At 34.7% G+C, this 24786-nt stretch overlaps 4 long non-coding RNA genes across 4 annotated transcripts; 3 read left to right on the forward strand and 1 right to left on the reverse strand.

The window, feature by feature from the left end:
- Positions 1 to 263: 263 nt before the first annotated feature.
- Positions 264 to 980, forward strand: LOC124643087. The gene is made up of 2 exons (XR_006985870.1): positions 264 to 410; positions 795 to 980. It is a non-coding gene; the product is annotated as an uncharacterized LOC124643087 (long non-coding RNA).
- A 3578-nt stretch (positions 981 to 4558) lies between these two features.
- LOC124642992 lies at positions 4559 to 7190 on the forward strand. Its single transcript, XR_006985852.1, has 2 exons — positions 4559 to 4961; positions 7051 to 7190. It is a non-coding gene; the product is annotated as an uncharacterized LOC124642992 (long non-coding RNA).
- Positions 5506 to 6587, forward strand: LOC124643164. The gene is made up of 2 exons (XR_006985885.1): positions 5506 to 5691; positions 6082 to 6587. It is a non-coding gene; the product is annotated as an uncharacterized LOC124643164 (long non-coding RNA).
- Positions 7191 to 10054: 2864 nt separating the features above from the next.
- LOC124643060 lies at positions 10055 to 11092 on the reverse strand. Its single transcript, XR_006985866.1, has 2 exons — positions 10871 to 11092; positions 10055 to 10210 (listed from the first exon to the last, which is right to left on the reverse strand). It is a non-coding gene; the product is annotated as an uncharacterized LOC124643060 (long non-coding RNA).
- Between the last annotated feature and the right edge of the window lie 13694 nt (positions 11093 to 24786).

The raw sequence follows: 24786 nt of genomic DNA on the forward strand, positions 1-24786 counted from the left end.
TTGGATTTTCCCTAAGTGGGATTTGAATACAATTTTTACGGAAATTACTCTCAAAATGATTGCTGTTAATTAGAATCCAGGTAAATATCGTGTAAAGGTATGTAATTATATTGAAAAGTAAGGAGTAAACAGTTCTCTACCAGACAAAGTACGTCATTACTTTAGTAATAGTTATTAATTAATATACATTTCATTTTATGTGACTCAGTTATTGTTATTATATAAAGGTGCGCTTAAAGTCCAGCTTATTATTCATACAAGACACTTGAACTGTGAAAGGTTTTCAAAATGTGGAAAATTTTATTATTTCTGTTGTTGATCTGTACAGTGGGACAAGATTGCTTTGCACTATATTTAAAGAACAGTGATTGTCCAAATGGATTATTCTATGTTCTTGGAATGTGCATTTCGTAAGTCTTTTACTTTCATCTCTATACTAACATTATAAAGCTAAAGTTTGTTTATTTGTTTGCTTGAACGCGCTAATCTCAGGAACTACTGGCCCGATTTGAAAAAATATTTCAGTGTTAGATATCACATTTATAGAGGAAGGCTATAGGCTACTTTTTATCGGGGTTCGTGCAGAGGTCCCAACGGGATGCGGGTGAAACCGCTGGCAGAAAATATCTGAGATAGAAAATATCAGAAAATAAAAGAAAAAGTCAAAGTCAAATCATTTATTTCATTTAAGCCTTCACAAGCACTTATGAACGTCAAAAAATATAAATAAAGTTGATTCTAGTTAAAATCGTGTTCTTTAATACGTATAGATAATAAATTGGTTATATTTTCAGGGAAGACCAATATCGTGAAATATTTGAAATTTGAAAAATTATGGAGGAGGATCGTAGGGACGGCTTCGGAAGAAAAAATAGAATTTTTCGGGCGAAAAATCGTATTTTACTAGAACTTTAAAATAATACTATATCTAATTATAATCTAACTTCAAGAATGTTTACAAACAAATTAAATGTTTTTTTTTTTCTTTGTTTTTTTTTTCCTACATTTCTTGTTTAGAATTAAACAAGTAAAATGTTGCCAATATTATAATAATCTTTTCTTACTTAATATGTCTGAAAAATTAACCCTGTATTGACGGTAAACTTTTTACGAAAAATTAAAATCATCTTCAATAGATACCTAAAATCTTCTCCTTAGAATACACACATTGCAGACTAAAAGTCGGCCGACAGTTGAACTGAGGGTTGCCAACAGCTTTTTTTTGTGTTTTCAATGTTTTCAGTCGGTCTGATACCGGCTGAATACCTGATCTTTGTAATGTGCGGACTACCATTTATCTTCTATCTATTTTAATAGAGTTAATTAAATATTTGGCTTTTGAGCAAAACAACATTAATATCAGTTAGTGTTAATTAAGACTTGGATAATGTTTTGACCAATGGTTTCGTACTGATCAGGTAAAAAACAAAGAAAAATATGCGGCACGTGGAATTATCTATTGTTCTAGAACAGTGGTTCTTAACCGGTGGTCCGCGGACCACTGGTGGTCCCTGGAGGCATTCCAAGTGGTCCGCGAAGCTTAGCTTCGCGACGTTGCTATACGTTATCTAACTTAATTTTTATCGACTTATAATTGCGAGCGGGGGTTTTCGCATGGACGTATATCGGGTGTGTCGTACCTAGTCCCCCCCATTCATGAAAATGTATGTTTGGGCTACATTTTACGTAATTTTGGTTTTGAGTCTTAAAAAATAATTAAAATTTCGCGCTCGCTCCGCTCGCGTATTCAGAAACTGTATGCCCTTATTTTTGCATTTGTCAACAAACAAAAAGTTAAGTACGTTTGGGCTAAATTTTACGTAATATTTGGTTGAAGTCCGATAAAATTTTCGCGCTCGCTTCGCTCGCCTATTCAGAAACTGTATTCTACCCCTTTTTTAGCATTTGTCAACAAACAAAAAGTTAAGTACGTTTGGGCTACATTTTACGTATTTTTTGGTTTAAGTCCGATAAAAATTTCGCGCTCGCTTCGCTCGCGTATTCAGAAACTATATGCCCTTATGTTTGAACTTGTCAACAAACAAAAAGTTAAGTACGTTTGGGCTACATTTTACGTAATATTTGGTTTAAGTCCGATAAAAATTTCGCGCTCGCTTCGCTCGCGCATTTGGAAACTACATAGGCGAGTTTTTCTTTATTTGCATTTGCTTACCTACACAACTGCCGACATGCGTTTAGCTTTGAGTAGAACTGACCCAAAAATTCAGTTTTTTTTGGTAAATAATAAAGAAATGAGTACTAATTTAGGTAAACCGATGAGGTGGTCCCCGGCAAGACAACTTTGGTCAAAGTGGTCCCTCATGTCAAAAAGGTTAAGAACCACTGTTCTAGAAGTTAGTGGAAAATGAACATAGCTATAACCTTGGGATAACGCTTTTTAAGCAAGTTTCTAACAAAACGATGTACAGTCAACTTCAGATTCAGATCAGGTGGTAACAGTTTTATAGGAAAATCGTACTTATTACTATTGAGTTAAGGTGCATGACGGTTACCAATGATGTGCAGTCTACCGTGCAATCGTAAATCGGGTAGTCATCTGTACTAATAAAATAATGATTTTTTACTGTTTTTTTGGCTCCGAAACCGAAACCGATTGAAAAATCTTTTTCGTTACGAAGCTAAACTATCCCCTGGTGGCACAGGTTATTTTATATCTGAGTACAGGAAGAAGTTCACCCAGGACTCGGGTGAAACTGCGAGAATCAACTGCATAAATTTTGCTCCTATGTTATGTGCATCCTCCTGCCCTTATCCCAATTTTATTTGGGGTCGGCGCAGCATGTTCTCTCCTTCCATACTCTTCTATCGTAAGTAACATTCTTTCTTACCATATCTACTTTTACACAATCCATCCATCGTTTCTTTGGTCTGTCTCTCCCACTAGGCATATCCGTCTACGTTCATACGTTATGTACAAATCCTATTACTTAGATCTTGGTTATCATGGAACTACTCTTAAGGTAGCTCCTTTACATCACAAGATATAATATTATTTCCTAATAGATCTAGGGCTTTTCGCCTAATTACTTATTTAAACATATATGAAAATGGGCAACTTCCAGCGTTAGTATTGAAACTACCGAAAGTTTTTTTTCTTCATATGTTTCTAGTATCAAGTTAGGCAAGTACCAATGCAACTTTCTAAGTACTCCTATATCTTAGAGACCAATGACTGTTTCGGATGGCACGTTAAACTGTAGGTCCCGGCTGTCATTGAACATCCTTGGCAGTCGTTACGGGTAGTCAGAAGCCAGTAAGTCTGACACCAGTCTAACGAAAGGGTATTGGGTTGCCCGGGTAACTGGGTTGAGGAGGTCAGATAGGGCAGTCGCTCCTTGTAAAGCACTAGTACCTACTCAGCTACATCCGGTTAGACTGGAAGCCGACCCCAACATAGTTAGGAAAAAGGCTCGGAGGATGATGATGTTTCTAGCATTAGTGTGTCATCGAAATAAACTCTTTAGCCTTATACGGTCGCCAGCGTACCTTGGGACCTACTTCGTGCACCTAGATACAACAAGCTCGTAGCTTTCCTCAATAAATAGGTAATCTAACACTAAATTTAGTTTTCCAATCTGATGAGTAGTTCCTAAGATTAGTGCGTATAAACAAACATACAAACTTGAGGTTTTAAAAACATTAATAGTAACCTAAATTAGGCAAAGTATAGAATAACAATCTATTTAATAACAATCTATTTAATAACAATCTATTTAATAACAATCTATTTAATAACAATCTATTTAATAAAGGACATGCAATTTGTAGTAAACAACTGATAAAAATATTCGTTAATTAAGACTTCAGTATTTGGAGGAAAATAACAGTTGCCTAAAATTAACTCCAGGTCTTACAATAATATAAATTGAATTGGTTAAGTATGTGCAACCGTCTCCTAAACAGAGTTCCTTACCACTTAGGAGTAGGTATTTATTATTCCCATCTTTATACAATTTCGTAGAATACATAGTTAGGTTATTCCTCAAAATTAAATCTAACTCACTAACTTCCAAACCTCTCTAAAACAAAAAAGAGTGTGTAGGGAGTTTCTTGTCGGTTCGTCTCCATGAGACCCACTCTTTGGAACAGTGCAACTAGCTTGACATTTCGAAAGAGCTCTTATCGGCCTGTTTAGAACCAAAAATTGACTTTGACTTTTTTTTTTAACGACGTCAAAAATCATAAAATGACCCCTCCCTGAGGTGCGAACTCTGACGTTCCGCCACCTCGTACTCGAGCATGATTGCTTCGCAGAAGGAGGCGACGGCATCCCATTCCCTCTCGCCCCGGACCATGGCCTGAACCAGGGCCGGACGCGAGAGGTCGCCGCCGCCCAAAGCCTCGACGAGGATCCGGCGGTGCCCTTCCCACGCAGGGCACTCCTGGACTGTGTGGTCCACCGTGTCCTCGGGGCTATCCGCACAGTGGAGACACCCGGGCGCCTCCTCACGACTGATTCGATGCAGGTACCTCCCCAAACAACCGTGTCCGGTGAGGACCTGCGTCACGGGGAAAGAGGAGACTTACCGCCACTATGGTGGCGTTAAACTAATTAAACCGAGTATGTAAAATAGGTTAGTAATAGGGTGTCTCATCGCTTGTACTTAAATGATTCCGTTTTCTGCTTATCCCTATGGAACCCTAAAGCTACTGCGTTTTAAGCAACATTATCGTTATCATAATACATGTAAGTACTTTATGCCGGGTATATAAAGACCGGTAACTTAGCTCAACTTCAGTGTTCAATACTAAGGCATTAAGTACGCATCTTTCTTTCTTTCTATCTTTGACATCATGCTGTGGTCGAGGCTATTCTTTGTATTTCTGATGTTGGCTGTGGGTCTGACTTGGGCGGCTCCGGGAGAAATATCAGACCCCTTGTGTCCTGGTGGAAAACCTCCAACTGCGGGCGGCGTTTGTCCACCGACAACACCTTTCCCGTAAGTACTGCTAAGATTTTTAATGTCATCTTAAAGCCCCGGTAGTAAACGTTTGTTTGACAACAAAGTAGAATCAACGTGTTGCGAAGTTGTTGTCAACATGTTCCTGGCAACATTGTGTGTTGCAGACTTGATAACAGCATGTTGACAAGCTCTCGCTCGAAAAGCATCAATATTGCTAAAGAGATGTTTACCATCGGGGCTTTAAGATACCTTTTCGACTCAGGCGTCATCTGTCTAGCCTTGTCCCAATGTTGGGCTCGGCTTCCAGTCTAACCATATGCAGCTGAATATCAATGTTTTTATAAGCGACTGCCTATCAGACCTTCTGATCCGAGTTACCCGGGCCACCTCGTGGCAACACTGGTTGTTTTATAATTTAAAAAATATATAATGAATATTCCTGCCTCGTTTGTTTTGCTCGAGGTCTCGGGTTCTTTCACAAAGTAGCCTGTCGTCTGGAAGTTGGTTGATTGACACACATGATGAGAGGATGTCCTACGCCTGATCTCTCTCCGGTGGTGTCGGATTGTCGTCCCATAGGGGAAAGTGGTCACCATTCGTACGTGGGGCACATTCGTGCAGTTAGTATAGCAGAAAAACTAAACGGCACACACACACGCCTTTGGTTGTGTGCATAGACATACCGGCCGCCATATTGTTAGCGGAGTGGCGCGGCAGTCGCACCACAGTGTATCGGCTGACAAGACGTAACGTGTTTTCGCGCGCGGTGAGTAAATTTTTTCCTTAGGTGTAATTCGCAATTGTAAGTAGAATTGTTATGTTTTTGACAATATGGTGATTATTAATTAATGTTAATATTGTTTATTTTGAGCTTTAATTGTTATATTTCTCAAACTAAATTAGAATTTGTATAAAGTTGTACTTTAATTTTGTGCAAGGTATGGGGGGGTGCTTTCGTACAGCCAAACAGGGGGCACATTCGTACGCGTACGAATGTATGAATACGAAGTTTTTTATGAAATAAAATATGGTAAACTTTTAAAATACCAGGCAAAAAGCACAATAACATATTGTCTTTCCTTTTATAAAGTATTGTTCTTCTAACAAAATGAAATATGTTTATTAAATAAGCCTTACCATTAATATTTTATTGCAGAATCATGGTGCGAAAATATAAAAAAAGGGCACGCGTACTAAAAGGGTACACGTACGTTGGGAAGAAACCGGGATCATCATGGTCATTCTTTTTCCCTGTTATAGAAGACATACACACTCTGTATATCAGTGAAGTCGCCATGATCCTCCCTGATCCAAAACTGGGCTGGAACAGGGTTGTACAGCTAGAATGGCTAGACTTTTTACTTTTGCAGTTAATTTAAATAATTATAATGTGCAATTACTTCAAAAGTAACAATCAAAATGTATGATTACCTATTTTAAGTTTTAATTGTCAAAGACTGTACAACAATCTCATAGAAAGTGATTGTAAAGATCTCATTTAGACTGATTGTATCAATAAGTAAACTAAGGATGAATGATGTAATGTTTTGTTATTTTTCTAAAGAAAGATTTATCGACTATGAGTCAAGTCAAATATTATTAAGTTAGTTCTTTGAGAAATACATATTTTTATAATAATTAATAAAAATTTAACGACTTTAATAGGCTTTTTAATTACCCTGTATGAATCTACCCCATGCGTATGAAAGTACCCCACCTACTGTACGAACGTACCCCGTACGTGGGGCAAGTTCGTACAAATATCTTATCGTAGAAAAATGACTATAACTCTATAACCTTTTGACATAATAGTGTCGGACTTTTTGGTAACAAACTACAATATATTTGTTATACTTAGGTCTATAAACTAGATAAATTCGATTATTAATCATAAATTAAAAAAATAAAATCTAAAAAGCGTACGAAGGGTAACCACTTTCCCCTAATCAAATCCATTCAAATACCTTTTTCTAAACTACAGCTGCCCCTATTTTAAAAGTTAATATGTATGACAGCATCGTTCATTCCGCACACGAATATTATTAAGCTTACTATTGTGCTACAAAAACTTCGTGTACAAGTAAAGTAAATTGTATTAATAAGTATTTTATTTTCTTACTTTCAGCAAAATTTATGACGATTATTTTGACGAAGATGATAAATAAACACTAACAACAACCGATATCCTGATAACAACGAAGAACAATTCAATAACTTGTAAAAACGTATCATCTCAACTTGTCAATAAATTGTCATGTTGCGGTACAAGTGCATTTTCAGTTTTTTCCGAACCTGTCCAAATACCTGCTCTGATTCTATCCAAAACAAAGATTCTATCAAATTATTAAGAGCTATTCTAAAACGGCTGTATTAAATTGTTATATTTCAGGTACTTCTGAAGTTATTAACCCCAAAAAATTCCATATGTCAGAAAAAAATACTTTAGAGTAGTGTCATGAGAATCCAAACTTCTGCTATAATATCATAAAGCTTTTCTTTCTTTGAAATTGCTAATCTCAGGAATTAACGCTCTGAAGACTATTTGCTGCCGTTCATGTGTACCTACAGAACACAGAAATTATTTTAAGTTTAGAATAACAACCTATTTAATAATGAATATACAAGTCCCAGTAAATAACTGATTAAAGTTTTCCTTAATTAAGAATTTATTATTTTGAGGAAAATAACATTTGGTTCCTAAAATTAGATCCAGATATTAATTAAATAGGTCAAGTGTGAGCAGACGTCGCTAGGACAGAGTTCCGTACTTTGAAGTGCTTATAATGTCTTTATTTCTGAAATTTTAAACTCGGTTTCTCATATTTCTCAGCACTAAGAACAACTCTTGTTAACGGCACATTTTTTTGAGTATTTTTATTAAACCGCGCATTTGTCGTGCACTCAAAAAATTTGATGAAACTGACCGCAGTGCCCATGTATGTAATGATGTATTAATGTATATTTTTCCGGCAGAAAAACGTTTGTAGATAAAAAAGCTTTACTCCCTAGCTTCCGAAACATAACCTCTAAAACGAGAGTGACAAAAAATGAATCCGTTTCCTTATTATATGTACGGAACCCTAAAGTTACTGTTTACTGTTACGATTTAAGGTTCAAAGGACCATGAGTCAAATTGAGCTCATTGTCCAACAGAGTTATAGCATATGCCGTTGTGAAGGTTTTTGTTTGTACTACAATTGTTACTATGGGCACTACCTTCAATTCCATGGCAAAAAAAAAGATATGCACCTAAATAGGTTTACATATTACGTAGGTATACATACTGGTTAACAGAAACGAAATGGGTCGAGATGCCATCGCTCAGTATTACTGCTCGTGTCTAACAGGTAGACACTCAGTATGAAGTTGTGCTCATATCATTTCAATAATATGGTATCTAGGGTTAGGCAGGCACTCACAATTTAATCCACCGGCAGGATATTTAGACGACATTATTATTGATATTGATTGAAATGTTAACAAAAATAATTTTAACTGTTAGCAGCTGTTTTATTTTTTACGTATACATTAAACCTGGAATTAAAACTAGTTAAAGGTGTTCAATAACAAAACCTACACTGCCATAACAGCACTACTTTTTGCAGAATATTAGTTTATTAGGTCGGAGAAAAATATTTATAGCAAAATAACCCCATGGATTCTTCGCAAAAATGAGTTTAAATCTTTATATTTAGTGCTTTACAAGTATATTCAAAGTGGTCTCATCTCTGTTGGTGGGTGAGCCCAGGCTTCATACATTTTTGCCAATGGTCCTTTATGTGTGAAGCAATTGTATAACTAAAATTATCACATTGTATATTTATTTCTGTTTTCTTTTCTTTTCAGCAACGAATATTATGATGATATGTATCCTGACAACAGGAATAAAGCAACTGAATAAGTTGGAAAAACATTTTAACAAACATTTAACATTAACATTAACATTTAACATTAACATTTTTAAAAAATGCGTGTCCAATATTTTTGGCCAATCTAAAACGCGGACTAATAAGAATCACTGTCTTTTAAACCTGTAGTCACGCTTGTTTGTCAATAAATTGTCATGTTGCGGTACCTACGAGTGCATTTTCATTCTTATCCGAACCTACTCAAAAACATGCTCTAATTCTACCCAAAACAAAAAATATTTCTTGTAAGCACTGCATTCAATTGCTATATGTATCACAGATACTTACCTACTTATTCGAGTTTTTTTACATCGGTAATTACATTAAATACTGACAACTTTTTTGTGCATACAAATAAAATTTTGGTTAAGGGTCACAGGTTTAGCAACTTCATTTAATTTTCAGTTGTTTCCCATTCAATAAAATATGTACTATGTATTTTGTAAAGTTATATAATCGTTTGTTTTGCAATTTCATCATTTTTTTTCTATTTTTAACCGACTTCACAAAAAGGAGGAGGTTCTCAATTCGGATGTTAGTGTTTTTTTTTTGCTTACAGACTAGCACATAATATATCCCTCGATTACCAACCCATTTGATTTTTTTTTCTTGTTTCTCTAATGATCTCATATGATCACGAATGCCCAAAAGTTATAATTGCCATCTTATAAAAAAACGTAGGTACATCGGCAAAACCCAGTCTGTAAGCGGAGACCCGAAGACCAAGTAGTCTGTCCGATCTCGTATAGGTGAGTTTTGTAGGCGAAGCACGACGGATAGACAATTACTTTCACATTTACCATGTCACTTAGTAAGGAATAAGGATTTCAATCTGTCGCCATGACAATTAGGAAAAGAAGTTCCGTACTATTTAGCCGATGATGCATCAAACCATCCTACGTTCATTTTTGTTACCTTGGATAATATATGAAAATATAGAAAAATCGATAACTGAAATCTTTATTCTATTCTATTGTATAAAACTGAAGAATTTGTTTCTTTGTTTATTTGAATGTGATAATCTCAGGATCTAAAGAAAAGATTTGAAAAATAATTTCAGTATCAAATGGTTCATTTATCGAGGATATAGGCTATAGGCTACTTTTTATCCGGATTTGCAAAGTAGCTACCACAGAATAAAATCACTGCACATCACACAATCATTAGCTACTAATAGTTGTGAAGGGACTCTTACAGGTTTAGATCAAAATGAAAATGCTGTTTTACTGCGACATAACTTTTTATTGACAATTTGGTAATGACACATGTTTACAAGTTATTCTATAGTTTCACTGCCGTTGTCTTCAGCGGATAGGTACCATGTGTCTTACTTGTGTGATTTTCATCCCTTAGTAGTAATCGTCGTCAAAGCTTTCTCTGAAAATAAATTAAATGGTTATTTGTACATTATAACTCAATGGTTATTTATTACTAACAAGATACATTGTATAGGTAAGTAAGACTTAAGGTTATGGTACATTATAGCGGCACCGCAACAGCACGGCTCCACACCAGCATTTAAGTTGTCATTCAATTTAGAGCATTAAATCGTGTATATTATAATATATTTCGTAATGTCAATATGAAAAATCCAACGGCGAGCAGTCAGCGTGCTGCTATAATGTGCCACAAGCTTTACTAAGGAAGATTTACAAACAAATTCATTGTTATGATGGTTACTAACATTAATATTTCAAAACAGGATATTAACAATTTTCCTTTAGGAAAAATATTGATAAAAACACTAGTCATAGTTAGAAATACTTTATAAAGTTACAGAATCAATGTTGCGAATTTAAAATCTAACAGATACCAAATTGTTGGTCAACCAAAGTAGGTAATGGATGTTACAAAACAAATTCCCAAAAAAATATATACTTACTAACATACAGGGAAATAAATTATTTACTAAAACATCCTCCTACATACAAAAGGTGTCAAAATTTTTATCGCATCACTGTCGAATGGGAGCGTGCCTCAAAATAAATGAAAAATTGTGTTAGCACGATTACTTGGATATTATTTTGTTATACTCACGGTTCAAATGGACATCTTCCCGAGAGCGTTGGTTCCCTCCCACCTGGACATTTAATATTCGCTCTGATAGAATTTGCAGCAGTAAAAGCTACTCCTAAAATGAGAAGCAGGAACGCGAAGTAAACCTTGGACCTCATGACGACACGCTTCAACTTTGAACAATAAACAACCGCACAATTTGTTGCTTTATTTATATACATTTATGGTCAATGTGTAAATGACGTGTACAGTTTTAGTATATAAAAGGGTTCCATTTCCTCGCAACGCTACAAGCATATAACCCTTTTATAGTATTGATTATAATCAATGCAATATTTTTTGTTGGATAACTTCATCATGTTCGCAGCCTTTTCCCAACTAAGTTGGGGTGGGCTTCTCACCGTATGCAGCTAAGTACCGGTGTTTTACAAGAGGCGACTGCCTATCTGACCTCCTCAACCCAGTTACCCGGGCAACCGTGTACCCCTTGGCAAGAGTGGTGTCAGACTTACTGGCTTCTGACTAACCGTAACGACTGCCAAGGATGTTCAATGACAGCCGGGGCCTACTAAAACGTGCTCTCCGAAACACAGTCATTGGTGTCCAGGATATGTTTAGAAAGTACATAGAATCTTAGAAAAGTTTCAAACGTTTCAAAAATGTTTAATCTTTCTCTGAAATATTCAGCTTACAATCCGTAGGTATATGAAATATAGGTAGACATAGATGTACGGAACTGTATTCAAATGAGTCTACTCGCACTTGACCATTTTGTCTAGCGATCATATTTGAGTATGTTTTACCTCAAAAAAATATACTATTTACAGATATATATTTCAAACAGAATAATTATTATAAAAGGAAATAACATGATAAAATTAATCATTGTACCGCGATCAATGGGTATCATGCGCAAATGCTGGCTACATTACCAAATTCAGTGACAGTACTACTTTTTTGTCCAAAGTTCTAAATAGCCGTCACTCAAACCACACTTATAAAGAATTTACAAAGCAACCCGGAGTCTGGAAGTTGGACCCTTACATCGGAGAGCACGTAAATGTCGGTCCTGCGCCTGATCTCTCTCCGCGAGTGTCGGATTGCCGTCCCATCGGGCTATGAGAGTGAAGGAATAGAAATGCTTGTATGCTGCGCAGATGACTGATCTTACCTATCTATTTTGTCACCATCAGATTCCTATTGACACAAAAAGAGATAATTTAGAAGCTACATTAACTCTGTAAATACGTCAAGTAGGTATCAGTTTATATAAAAAGAAAAAACAATTATGATTAAAATAAAGTAAGTAGATATTCCCACAATAACAGTTCCGTTCCGTTCCGTTTATTTAACAGGGCAAACGGTCAAATTATGCTTATTCAGAATTCATAAAAAATCTGGAACAGGATATCATCTAGGATTCTTTGAGAATTTCGTTTTGTTAATTTTAATGGTTTTTTGTATTTATGATATATTGTTTTATATGAGATACGATTTAAGGGTTATATTCAAACAAGTTTATAAAATTTGAATACTAGGAAGGACCTACGTTTAGTGTCAGAGGTCAATTTAGAGAATAATAACTTAGTTACTATGGGCTTAGGGAACATGTCGTCAATTAAAAAATAGTTACTAATTTGAAATGACTAATGTTATGACTGTTTAACAATTGATTTATTTTGAGGAATATCCACTCATATTACTTAGTAATTGTGAGTAGCATTATTCCTGTTCATTACTGAATAAGCATAATTTGACCGTTTGCCCTGTTAAATAAACGGAACGGAACGGAACTGTTATTGTGGGAATATCTACTTACTTTATTTTAATCATAATTGTTTTTAGGGTTCCGTACCTCGAAAGGAAAAAACGGAACCCTTATAGGATCACTTTGTTATCCGTCTGTCTGTCTGTCTGTCTGTCTGTCTGTCTGTCTGTCAAGACCCTTTATCTTAAGAACGCGTGGACGTATCTTGCTGAAATTCACATGAAATACTCGGGTCTATTGTCCCTTTAGGCTGTGAAAATATCAAGCTTCTAAGCCAAGCCAATCAAAAGATACAACCGATTATGTCGATATTTTCAACAAATTCTCGACACTCGCAAAGGAATCAAAACCTACAGGGTACTTCCCGTAAACTCAGAATCTTGAAATTTGGCATGAAGCATTGTTATATAATGCAAATATAGGAAAAATTGCGAAAATCTCATTTTTTTTGTTATATAATATAAAAAAAATATTTTAATAAAATGAAACTTACTACCTTATTTCTCACGAACGAATAAAGGTACCAAATTGAAATTTATACCAAATACCTAGGTCTATTGTCCCTTTAAGCAATGAAAAAATCAAACTTCTAAGTTAACGCGATCAAAAGATACAGCAGTTTTACCGACACCTTAGACGAATTTCCGTCACACGCTAGGGAATCAAAACCTACAAGGTACTTCCCGTGAACTCAGAATCTTAAAATTCGGCACGAAGCAACGTTATATAGTACAGATAAAGGAAAAATTGCGAAAATGATAAATTTGAAGTTACATAAAATATTAAAATATTATTTTTGCTTACATGACATAAAATATTTTTAGGGTTCCGTACCTCAAAAGGAAAAAACGGAACCCTTATAGGATCACTTTGTTGTCCGTCTGTCTGTCTGTCTGTCTGTCTGTCTGTCTGTCTGTCTGTCTGTCTGTCAAGACCCTTTATCTCAAGAACGCGTGGACGTATCAAGATGAAATTCACATGAAATGCTCAGGTCTGTTGTCCCTTTAAGCTGTGAAAATATCAAGCTTCTAAGCCAAGCCAATCAAAAGATACAACCGATTATGTCGATATTTTCAACAAATTCTCGACACTCGCAAAGGAATCAAAACCTACAGGGTACTTCCCGTAAACTCAGAGTCTTGAAATTTGGCATGAAGTATTGTCATATAATGCAAATATAGGAAAAATTACGAAAATCTCATTTTTTTAGTTATATAATATAAAAAAATATATTTTAATAAAATGAAACTTACTACCTTATTTCTCACGAACGAATAAAGGTATCAAATTGAAATTTATACCAAATACCTAAGTCTATTGTCCCTTTAGGCAGTGAAAAAAACAAACTTCTAAGTTAACGCGATCAAAAGATACAGCAGTTATACCGACACCTTAGACGAATTTCTGTCACACGCTAGGGAATCAAAACCTACAAGGTACTTCCCGTGAACTCAGAATCTTGAAATTCGCCACGAAGCAGCGTTATATAGTACAGATAAAGGAAAAATTGCGAAAATGATAAATTTGAAGTTACATAAAATATTAAAATATTATTTTTGCTTACACGACATAAAATATTTTTTTAATAATTATAAACTTACTAACTACCCTTTTTTACATGAACGCGTAGAGATATTAAAGTTGAAATTCATATCAAACACTTCTTAAATATAATTGCCACTAAACTATGAAAAATTTTAAATCATTCAAAGGTCATTGGGCACCTTAGTATGAAAACCATACCCACGGCGGATACGAACGAAATATAGCACAGTATAATGATAAAGGCTCTGATTTACTATGGCATTAGTCGCATCTATGTGAACCGTGAGAATCTAGAGAAAATCAGGTGTAAACATCAAATATTTTCCTCATTTCAATGGGGAATTTAAACGACCAAATTTGACGGATTTGAGAAATCATTTCTTTGTAGTGAAAGAGTATACTCGCCGTTTATTTCCATTGTCATCAGGTCAGGATCTGATGATGGAAATCCTGAGAAATCGAGGGCAACTATAAAAAATTGTAGGCATGCATAGGATTAAAACTTGATTCTCAGATGTATGTCTGGTGATACTATCAAACAGTGAAAGTTTAGAGCTTACCTGATGATGGAGACGTGAGAAAGTCGAGAGAACTCTATGCATGTTTAAAAAAATAATAGATCCCATTAGTAGTGAATTCTCATCACCTAAAATAAAATAAGCTCCAACACAAGGTTACGTTATAAATTGTAAAGGAGTTCCCATAACTATATCTGATCTTTGCTATCGATCCCACAATGGCAGTTAAACCTATCTATGTGGAAAGTCTTCGCCAATACGAATAAAATAAGCCCAAACACGTGGTAGTTGCAACATACCGTTCAGGAGTTCCCTCGACTCTCTGTAGTCTCCATAATCAAATCAGCTCCAAACCTTCACTGTTTACAAGTACCCTCAAAAATACACTCACATGTCTGGTTTTGACTCGATGCGTGACTACAATATTCAAGAGTTGCCCTCGATTACTCAGGGTTTCCAGATCCTTTCTTTATGAAAAGTCTTTAACAATAAAAACTAGCATTGCAACCTGTAAAATCCTCTGAAACTGCTTGTCTATTATATTTTTCAAACGATCCTGGACATTCAAAGAAACGTCATACCATTCTCCACGATTTAAAACTACTTTGATTCATGTCCGCCACTTTTTACAAAGCGGGTCAGATATGCCCAATGACCTTTAAGACATAATTAGTTATTTTCAATCAGATTTCTGAATGATGACTATAAAATGTTGTATATAAATAACTTTAATAAAATAACTTTTACAAGGTACTGGCCTACTATTTTAGTTATATTATAAAATAAAAAATATTAGCTATTTTGACTCTCACGAAATTACCATAACTATGATTGTTCTAAACTGAACGGTTGGCGCGAGACTCACTTTTTATCTAACCAGGATTTGTACGGAACCCTCGGTGCGCGAGTCCGACTCGCACTTGGCCGGTTTATTTTAATAATTATAAACTTACTACCTACCCTTTTTCACATGAACGCGTAGAGATATTAACGTTTTGAATAAAAAGTGAAATTCATATCAAACACTTCTTAAATATAATGGCCTCTAAACTGTGAAAAATTTTAAATCATTCAAAGGTCATTGGGCACCTTAGTATGAAAACCATACCCACGGCGGATACGAAGGAAATATAGCACAGTATAATGATAAAGGCTCTGATTTACTATGGCATTAGTAGCATCAATGTGAACCATGGGAATCTAGAGAAAATCAGGTGTAAACATTAAATATTTTCCTCATTTCAATGGGGAATTTAAACGACCAAGTTTGACGGAATTGAGAAATTATTTCTTTGTAGTGAAAGAGTATACTCGCCGTTTATTTCCATTGTCATCAGGTCAGGATCTGATGATGGAAATCCTGAGAAATCGAGGGCAACTATCAGAAATTGTAGGCATTCTCAGATGTATGTCTGGTGATACTATCAAACAGTGAAGGTGAAGTAGAGCTTACCTGATGATGGAGACGTGAGAAAGTCGAGAGAACTCCTCAACAGTATGTTTTAGTTACGTCGTGTTTGGGCTTATATTATTCGTATTGACGAGAACTTTTCACAAAAGTTATAAGAATAAAAACTTTTTACAAAAAAAAAAAAACAACTTCTAAAACAACAACTAGAATAAAGATGGCGCTGCCGTCACGTTAATATTAGCTCCGTATATTTATAGTGTTTAAAAATATTACAAAGATAAAAACAGTACAAATTTTGATGTTAATACATAGATTTAAGTATAATTATCAGTGTCTAATGTTTGTGAGTGCTACTACGAACGATATAACGAGAAAAGTGAAAAACTAAAAAACTTACTCGTGATTAGTGCAAAGTGGACTAAAATATAAACAATACTGCAATTTGGTAATTATTCTCAGTGATATCTTGTGAATAATATCGTAAATTACGATATTTTTACCACCACGAACAATTAAAACCGATGGATTCATAATAACTTTTGATTTTCTACTTAAATTGCTTTGCCGTTATTTGTTTACATTTTTTAAATTTCGTTCAAAATACTTATCAACCACAATAGACAATACAAACGATCAGTGTTACCAATGCAATAATTGAATGAACTATTTTGACAGTTACAATTGAGTGTTACCATTCTCACAAACTACAAAATATAATTAAGGCCGTTTTGCAGAGCCATCTATTGGTAAACAATAAATACTTTACTACAAGAATACATCATATAGCCTATTTGGCAATTTTGAAGAACGACCGCTTAGCCCGATTACGCTGCGTTTAACCTGCCATTGTCGGCGACCCTGGATCGATCCCAGCCGAAGGATATTTTGTGAGTTTATTTATCTTCATAAAGATATTATAACGGCCAGATCCGAAAAATAATTCAAAATGAGTAATAATAACAACGTTACATTTCGGAGAAAGAATTTGAATCGATCTCTTTCGATGGAATCTTTAGACAGCCTAGCATCATGTCGAAGTGTGAAAAGCATGTTAGACTTATCGACGCATCTAAAGAGTGAAGAATATAATGAACTACAAAATATGATAATAAACCTTAAGGAACAGCTGCTAAGTGCTCATTTAGAAATAGAAGCATTGAATGAAGAAAATAATTCGCTAAAGCAGAAACTAAATGAAGAAAAACAAAAAACCAGTCAATTCAAAAATATGTATATATCAAGTATCAGTTCCTCTAGGAATCCATGCTCTTTAACTTGCAGCGCCAAAGGTAACAGACATTTAATTAATAGAGCAAACGTCTCTTCAAGAAAACTGGACTTGAGTCTTGATTTTCAAACACCTAAGGTGTTTAAGCATCCTTGTATCGAAAATAACATTGAGAAGCCAAATATCGAAGATAAACAATTGAAGATAACCAGCGAAAGCCAACCATTTAACGATCTTAAAACAACTCAAATAAACACAGAGTGTGAAACGGCGAAACATAACACGAGTATTTCACAACCTAAACCAGAAACTGGAAATATAATACTGTTATCTGATAATCAAGGCGAAGGCATCGTTGATTTATTAATACGTAACAAATCTAAACTTATCCTTAAGGATTATAAAATCTCAGGGATCAGAAAACCTGATGCCCCCACTGAGGAAGTCTTATCCAGTTGTAATTTGTTAGCCAAAGAATTAACGGCAAATGACAGTGTCGTTATCATGACCGGAAGTAATGACTCTAATCCGTTTAAGTTTCTTATGGAAATGTCCTTAGCTCTCAAAGCACTGAATAAGTGCCATGTATATGTAGTTAACGTACTGTACAATGCATTTCTAAACGAAGGTAAACTAAACTACAATCTTAAACTTTTAGCACAAAATTTCAATAACTTTTCATTCATCGAAGCTAAAAATAATTTCAGTATTGTCAAACAAATAATACACAAAATAAATATAGACCAATATAATAAAAGCTTCTTATCTTTCAACAAAAAACCTACCAAAGTTGCTCCAATTGTTAAAAAGTCATACACTGTCAAGGATACACCCTATTTCTTTCAAAAATCTCGTAACATTAATCAGAAAACGCAATGTACACAGCAACCACGCAGAGGCACAATCCCCTATTACTTTCAAGTGATTGACAAAACTAACAAGCCACCTTCGCATGTCCCGGATATCGATAGCGGCAAAAATAATTTATTTCGTGACTAATGATATCTATACGAATACTTTTTCTATACTCCACCAAAACATCGCTGGAGCATTAAATAAAATTCATGATTTAGAACTTGCTATTCAAGATATGTGTGAGTTAGGAACATATGTTGATGTGATATGTCTAAGTGAACACTTTATAAAGAGAGGTTATGATAATTATATGGTCTTAAACAATTATCGAATGTGTGCTATTTATTCACGTCTAGATAAAAGTCGAGGTGGAACTTGTATACTTTGTAAAGACACATTTCAATGTACTGAACTAAAAGAAGTAAAAGACATGAGCATCGAAAAGCATTTTGAGGTATGTGGTACAGAAATAAAACAATTACGTCTCATTGTCCTTTGTGTGTATAGGACACCAAATTCGAATATAAATATTTTCTTTGAAAACTTCGATAAACTGCTACAAAAGGTTGAACTCAAAAAGTGCCGAATCGTAATAGCCGGTGATTTTAATATAAACTTTCATCTAAAAGATAGCAATGCTATAACATTTGATGAACTTATCTCTAACTATGGTCTAAAACGCCATATTCATACTTCTACTAGGTTAAATACTTGCATTGATAATATTCTAAGTAATATTCCTGACGCAGTTGGAAAAACACACAATCTTTGCCTATCGGATCATAACACAGCTCAAGTTATCGAATTTAAGTATCTAAAAAAGAACTTTACTAGTCATTACTTCGTTAATAAACATGATCTTAGCAAAGAAAACATTAATAAATTTATAGACTGTATAGGCAGCATATCCTTCTCCGAAGTCTATGACTCCCCGCTTGCTAACGATGCTTTTAATAGTTTCCATGACTTATTAACATTATTCTACAAGTTATGCTTTCCAGTCATGAAAATTAAGGTAAATCGTAAAACGTCTAAGCTGAAATGGATCACGAAAGGACTTAAGATAAGTTCTAAAACAAAAAGGTTGTTAAGATACAAGTATTACAACAATAGATCAGATGAAAATAAAGAAAGCTTTAAAAAGTACTCAAATATTCTAAAAAAGTGTATTAATAAATTTACAGTCTTCATGTAATCAAAAACATATCACTAACTCTAACAATAAAGGTAAAGCGACGTGGGATGTAGTAAAACGCACTATGGGTAACGAAACTTCAAAGGAATACATTGAAGGGCTTACTGACGACAATAATATTCTAAGTACGTCTGGCTCGGATATTGCTAACATATTTAATAATTTCTTTATAGACACTGTTGAAAATAATATTACCTCGAAACATAATGATACCCAGAATATTAACACTAATGATCGAAGCATTTTTCTTGAACCAACTAATGCCATAGAAATTAACAGTACAATAAAATCTTTGAAAAATACAAAATCTTCAGGTTACGACAGTATTACTACAGAGCTCATTAAACTAATATCACACTTCATAGCACATCCTTTATCTCATATTATTAACCTATCATTAGAACAGGGTTGTTTTCCGGAAAAACTTAAGCTTTCCATAATTAAACCTCTGCATAAGAAAAATGCAAAAACAGATAAAAATAACTACCGACCTATCGCCCTAATCCCTATTTTGTCAAAAATTTTCGAAAAAATCGTTTATAAGAGGCTAATTAATTTTCTAAATAAGACCGATGTACTTGCCAAAGAACAATTTGGGTTCAGAAAAGGTAAATCTACCCAGTTGGCAACATTTAATCTGATAAATTCAATAATAAACAGCATAAATCATAAAATTTCTCCTAGCGTTCTCTTTCTAGACTTAAGTAAGGCATTTGATGTTGTTGATCATACTAGACTCATAAGCAAGTTAGAAAAATATGGTGTGAGAGGTATAGCGTTAGATTGGTTTAAATCGTACCTAACAGGCAGAACACAAATAACTCGTGTAACTAAATTTAATAGCAAAACCAATACTCTCGAAAATTTCGATTCCAATCCCAGATTTAACCATTTTGGAGTACCACAAGGAAGCATTTTAGGTCCTTTATTATTCCTCATCTACGTTAATGATTTTCCCCAGGTGGTCTACAACCACGAATGTGTTTTATTTGCGGATGATACCTCAGTAATTATACGGTGTGATAATGAAAAAAACTATAAAGAGGAAATACATAAACTACTAAAAGAGATTACTGAATGGCTCGATATAAATGCATTAAAAATAAACTTAGATAAAACGAAAATAATTAATTTTAGGTCACATAAAAGCAAATCGAAACAATTAGACATCACTTGTAATAATACACCCATCGAACAGGTCAAAAACATTAAGTTTCTTGGGATTACAGTAAACGAACACCTTATATGGAAAGATCATATCGATAACATCTGTAAAAAAATTAATAAATCTGTTTTTGCTATAAAAAGAATCAAAGATTCTTCTTCGAAACACACATCTTTAATGGTGTACCATGCCTACGTGTGCTCCATTATACGATATGGCATAGTGATATGGGGGTATACAGCAGATCTTATGCGTGTTTTTATTGCACAGAAGAAATGTATTCGCGCTATCTTTAATGCTAAATGGTCAGACTCTTGCAGGCCCATTTTCAAACAAGAAAAAATATTAACTGTCCCTAGCATGTACATTTATGAAGTGGCCAAATTCGTTAAATCCAATATTGAATTGTTTGAACGTAAAAATAATACAAACAAGCGCAAAGTCACTCATTCTTATTTAAAAATGCCAAATCCACGGCTGGAAATGTGCAGACGAAGTTGCGTGTACATGGCGCCGCTTATCTTTAACTCTCTGCCTCAGAAGATAATCGAATTGCCATATGAGAAATTCTGTAGGTCTCTACGAACGTGGCTAATAGAAGAGAGCTTCTATTCTGTAGAGGAGTTTATAAGAAAATTTTCGACTCAATCCTATCATTTTAGAAATGCATTGTAACTACTCTTAGTAACTACTCTTATTTTAAGTATTGTGTTTCTTTTGTGTGAGTGTTACAACTGATAGATTTAGTCTGTGTTTTCTTTTTTTCTCTCTCAATATTTGCATGCTGTTTTATAACTGCGGAATGTGTCTAGCACTTTAATTAAATTTTGTACCAACTCTTGTACCACATTTTATGCAAATAAATGAAATTATTATTATTATTAACAAGAAAACTGTTTATATGCATCGGTCTAGATCTCGGTGGTTAAATAAATATAGATGCATCCTCTAGACACCGACTTCTAGACCGATGCACCTAACATCTTTTTTATTTCTTTCTTGCTTTTGTTTTCTTGTTGCTTTTTTATATGTTTGAAGTTGGATTTGTTTGTAAAATGCTACAAAATAAAATAATGCCGACTTTATAAAACAAAGAAAGGGACAGAATTACACTTTTGTCAAGGCTCTAGAAACGTAAAGCCAGCAGCCCCGAATCCTACTCTCTAGAAGTCGTTGTTACAATTCGACAGCTACAAGTCGTCAGGCGGTTTCGAAAAAAACCTGAAACTGGGGCTCTTTAGGTGATTAATCCATCAAAAATAAAAGATTCCATTCCTGCAATGGCTGCTTTAACCCAAGTTAGTAGTGAATTCTCATCACCTAAAATAAAATAAGCTCCAACACAAGGTTACGTTATAAATTGTAAAGGAGTTCCCATAACTATATCTGATCTTAGCTGTCGATCCCACAATGGCAGTCAAACCTATCTTTGTGGAAAGTCTTCGCCAATACGAATAAAATAAGCCCAAACACGTGGTAGTTGCAACATACCGTTCGGGAGTTCCCTTGACTCTCTGTAGTCTCCATAATCAAATCAGCTCCAAACCTTCAGTTTACCAGTACCCTCAAAAATACACTCACATGTCTGGTTATGACTCGATGCGTGCCTACAATATTCAAGAGTTGCCCTCGATTTCTATGGGTTTCCAGATCCTCATCAGATCCTGGTCATCCGGATTGGCACCTTCCTTCTTTATGAAATGTCTGCAACAATAAAAACTAGAATTGCAACCTGTACAATCCTCTGAAACTGCTTGTCTTTTATATTTTTCAAACGATCCTGGACATTCGTCTCCATGGAATTTTAATAAAATATTTATATTCAAAGAAACGTCATACCATTCTCCACGATTTAAAACGACTTTGATTCATGTCCGCCACTTTTTACAAAGCGGGTCAGATATGCCCCATGACCTTTAAGACATAATTAGTTATTTTCAATCAGATTTCTGAATGATGACTATAAAATGTTATATATAAATAACTTCAATAAAATAACTTTTACATGGTACTGGCCTACTATTTTAGTTATATTATAAAATAAAAAATATTAACTATTTTGACTCTCACGAAATTACCATAACTATGATTGTTCTAAACTGAACGGTTGGCGCGAAACTCACTTTTTATCTATACAGCATTTGTACGGAACCCTCGGTGCGCGAGTCCGACTCGCACTTGGCCGGTTTATTTCTTTTTATATAAACTGATACCTACTTGACGTATTTACAGAGTTAATGTAGCTTCTAAATTATCTCTTTTTGTGTCAATAGGAATCTGATGGTGACAAAATAGATAGGTAAGATCAGTCATCTGCGCAGCATACAAGCATTTCTATTCCTTCACTCTCTGCGCGCGACGGGACGGCAATCCGACACGACCGGAGAGAGATCACAAGCAGGACCTACAGCTTTAAAAAAGCTTCATTCATCTTCCCAACTATGTGGATGCAGCAGAGTAGGTACCAGTGTTTACAAGGAGCGACTGCCTATCTGAACTCCTCAACCCAGCTACCCGGGCACCCCAATATCCATTAAATACACTGGTGTCAGACTTACTGGCTTCTAACTACCCGTAGCCCGTAAACCAGCTTATAAGGTGCTTATATCATAAGGCATAGATCCTTATTTTCTAAACCTATTGCACAATGATTACAGTACCTAATTATTCCATTGCGGTACAAAATTATGATAAACCAACAAAATATAGAAGTGAGGACCATTTTCAATATTTATGTGAAAACAAATCATTTTGCTATAAATAGCAAAACGCGTATCAAACGGCAATTAGCATGAGTAAATATTTAAAATGATTCCTTCCTTTATAGCTTATATTATTTACACAGTGAATATCATTGGTTCGCTGTCCCTTCTAATATAAGTGCGTTCACTGAGTTTAATATATTATTATTTAATTGTTGTTCAGTAAAGTAGTGGTTATGTTGAAGGTACTTATTATATTAGGGTTGGTGGGAGTGTCGTGGGCAGGCCTCATAACGGGTTATTATCGCCCTGCTAATGGTTTCTTACGTTCTCAAGAATGTCCACCGAACTTGGCGTACAGTATGCTGGTGCGAAGATGTGTATCGCGAGAGCAATAGTAAGTATACCTTATGATACCTCAAAACTTATATTAATACTAGCTTCCTCCAGCGGCTTCGCCCGCGTGGTGTGTTGATAAAAAGTAGCCTATGTGTTAATCCAGGGTATCACCTATCTACATGACAAATTTCAATCAAATCGGTCCAGCCGTTTTTGCGTGATTGAATAACAAACATACATCCATATATTCTCACAAACTTTCACATTTATAATATAAGTAGGATATATGTACGTGCCCAGCGCGGTGAGTATGGGCAAATTTCTTTAGCTTGGGGGAGGCCTTTGTCCAGCAGTGGCCGTTTCTAGGCAGTGGAGAATAAATTACAAATAATTTATCATCGATTGAAAAATACATTATACCTAATATAGTACGGAAGTGATCAAGGAAAACAGATTTTTCGAGCCAATTTCAGATTTTAACAGAATCATTTTGTTTGAGACGTATTAGTAGTAAAACGTCAATATTTTCAAATAAAAACTAATGTGTCGGCCAGGTATCAGACGCAAGGTGTCCGAAGGTTTATCCTACACCGTCGGGTTCAGGCCAAATTCAATTCTTATCTTTAATAATTTAATTTAACTTAAAATCTTTTACTTAACTTTTACTTAACTTAAAAGGTTTAAATCTTTTTGTTTCAGTTTCATGGAAACCTATTTCGACTATAATGACTATTAACTAGATTAGGTACTGAAGAATCCGTAGTCAGCGTGGCCAGCATGGTCTGAAAAATATCGAGGCTTGATATGATAATATTCATTAAGAGAACCTGAAAACTATGAAAATCGATCCCACTGATTTCATGTTTCATGTTTTAAATTAATGTACTTAATTTATATTAATGTAGGTACTTACATTGAAATAATATGTACTTTTAAAATAAGTACCTATATGAAAAAAGAAGTATTAATAAAGATTATTTAGTAGGTACCTAATTGTTTTATTAAGTAGATAGTAATAATGAAAATTCAATAAAATAATTAAAAACCTTTTGCTTTGTTTTAGTTTCTTTATATCCAAATTAGGCTTCACGACTAACAATCCTAATAATTATGAAAGTGGTTGATAGGTGCGTATGAACATACTTACCTACATATATTAGTCTCAGCGTGACTTTTCCGATACCTATGTAGGTATAATCATCTCCCGAGCC

Source organism: Helicoverpa zea, chromosome 26 (genome assembly GCF_022581195.2).
Source record: "Helicoverpa zea isolate HzStark_Cry1AcR chromosome 26, ilHelZeax1.1, whole genome shotgun sequence".
Taxonomy (NCBI): Eukaryota; Metazoa; Arthropoda; class Insecta; order Lepidoptera; family Noctuidae; genus Helicoverpa; species Helicoverpa zea.